The sequence below is a fragment of the Austrofundulus limnaeus genome, unplaced genomic scaffold, assembly GCF_001266775.1.
Source record: "Austrofundulus limnaeus strain Quisiro unplaced genomic scaffold, Austrofundulus_limnaeus-1.0 Scaffold136, whole genome shotgun sequence".
Taxonomy (NCBI): Eukaryota; Metazoa; Chordata; class Actinopteri; order Cyprinodontiformes; family Rivulidae; genus Austrofundulus; species Austrofundulus limnaeus.
This window is the reverse complement of record NW_013952538.1, coordinates 787,626-790,120: the sequence shown is the minus strand read 5'-3', so window position 1 is coordinate 790,120 and position 2,495 is coordinate 787,626. Positions and strand designations below refer to the sequence as shown.

Genomic DNA, 2,495 nt, shown 5'->3' with positions numbered 1-2,495 from the left:
ATGCATTTTTGTGCCTGTTTTTGCCAAATCCTGTTAAATTTAAAATTTTATGAGTAAAGTTTTTTTTTTCTGGAAAAGCCACAGGAAGTATTTTCTTTAGTTTTTACAAATGTGTCGGTTCCAAACATTTTAATGCGGGAACGACTTGGTTTACTTGTGTGTTTTTGGTAGAAATAGGCGGCGTTTCCATAATACCACAGAGATGTGCGGGTGGGCGTGGCTCAGCGGAGCCGGCAGCCAATAGGAAGCCGAGTCTACTAGGCTGGGCGGGATTTAATGGCACAGCAGCCAATAGGAAGTAGCGCGTCTCCGGAGGGCGTGACTCGGTGGCTACAGCAGCCAATAGGAAGCCTGAATGCTCCTGTCACACAGATCGATGAGTCAAAGCGGAGCAGCAGAAACAGGTCCACTTGTTGCCGAGCAGGAGCTGAGAGCGTCATCTGAGCGGACCGGACCGCGGAATTCTGATCCGTTTGCGCCGCTCCGAGCCTGAAATCTGTCGGACCGCCACCCGAACCGGACCGAACATCCACCTCCTGCAGATACAGGACCTCAGGTGAGCCGTGTTTATGGTTTAAATTGTCATTTTGGATGCAGGTGTCGGTTTTAACCTCACCTGACAGACAGAACCGGGCCGGTACAGAACATATGGAGACCTGGGAGGTGTTGACAGAAGCAGAGCTGGACCGATGACGGTTTTATTTTTATTAATTTGTTTCTTTTGCGAACAAAAACATTCCGGGTCTTTAATTTAAACGCTTGAGCATAAATCCAGAAGCAGTAAATCTGCTGTCCTGCAGCTTCTCCTCATTCTGATGCTCCTCAGGAACAAAGAGGCTTTTCAGAACCGGCCCCAGTTACAGTAACTCCTCAATTAGATTCAAACAAGTCCTGAAAGACGAGCCAAGTTCTCTGGACCGGACCGGGTCTCTGAGGAGAAGGATGGGTTTACAGGATCCAGTTGTCCCTGGAGACAGGACGGGTCCATTCAAACGGTTTGACTGATTGTTTTGTCTCTATCTGTGGAGGAATCCAAAGTTCGGCTGCAGCTCGAACCCGTATTTGGAGTTCTGACATGAAGTGGGTCCAAAGAGCCCTGAGTTTTGTCTGCAGGCAGCTGGAGGAGAAATTTCATTAAAAAACCCAGGAAAGAACGTATAAAGCGTGTTTAAATGAAGTTTTTATATCACGTCTTAGCATTTTAAAAAAGAAATTATGACTTACTGATTTTTTTATAGGAATGCACAACACCTGCCGCTTTTTACACCATAAATCTGAACTAAAACAATTTTTTGAGAACTTGGCTGTTTAGGTCAAATTTTTAAAATGATGTTAAGCCCAATCAGTTCATTCTCAGATCATATGTTGTGGATGACTCTCAGCTACTAGCACACCGAAATATAGCTCCATCTCTGTCAGTTTCACTGAGCTATAACCCAATTTGTGTTCTCTAAGTTCAGGTGTCTGTGGCGGCCATCATGAATCAGGTTGACCCCAAACTTTAAATAGTTGTAGAAGTCAGTCCAGTCATTACCTTCTGGTAGTTTCATTTAAATCCACCCTATGGTTTATGAGATATTTTGCTAACAGACAGAAACAGAGCTTCTGTTTTTGCTTATCTTTCCCTTTTTTGCAGATTCTTAACGACGTCCCTGTCAACTCACGTGACAAAATATTTTGTCCTTGTGCTGAGTTTTTGGTTTTTCGTCTTTCACCTTTACTGACATTTACAGACAGGTGAATGAGGCTGGAACCCATGGATCCGCTGGGCCAGACTGGGACAGAACCAGGTTAAACCCCTCCTCCTCGTCTGTGGTCGGTTGTGTAAATGCAGCATCAGCCCTTTTTTCTCGAGTGGTTAGAAGTTGGTACTTTTTTTTTTTTCCTTCAGAAAGACCTGCACCCGAAAGGGCAGCAAAACCCCCATCATAACCGAGAACAAACTACAAAAACACAAAAACACACCTTATCCCTGATAAACACTTCCTGCTGACCTCTAAATGTCACAAAGTGTGCACGTGTGTGTGTTTATGTTTGTGTGTCCTTATTAGAATAATTTCACCAGCTTGTCAGAACCTGCTGCTACGTTTGGTGAACCAAAGCCCGGTCCTCATTTGTTTAAACATTTTTCAGTTTGGGTTTAGGGTCAGGCTACAGAAATGACTGAATGAACTTCATGCACGATCCTCATAAAGATGGAGAAAACAATGTGTGAGTGTGTGTTTTAGGAGCCTCTCTGGTTTTAATACCTAACTTGTCAGGACAGGTGGTCCTTATGAGGCCCACAGTCTGGTCCTGATCCAGTGGACTGTTAGTTTTAGGTGAAGGTTTGGTTTGGAGTGATGATGTGGACTGAGTTTAGGTTATTGGTTATTTAAGTAAATATTATTGGTTAGATAAGTACTGATAATGGTTATTGGTTGGTTAATTACTGGTAATGTTATTGGTTAGATAAGTACTGATAATGGTTATTGGTTGGTTAATTACTGGTAATG

At 43.4% G+C, this 2,495-nt stretch overlaps 1 protein-coding gene across 1 annotated transcript in view; it reads left to right on the top strand.

Annotated features, from left to right (window-relative positions):
* Positions 1–268: 268 nt before the first annotated feature.
* Positions 269–2,495, top strand: part of zgc:152863 (sushi domain-containing protein 6) — a gene marked incomplete in the record, with an annotated part of 9,073 nt that continues 6,846 nt past the window's right edge. Inside the window, 1 exon segment of the mRNA XM_014015926.1 lies at positions 269–556.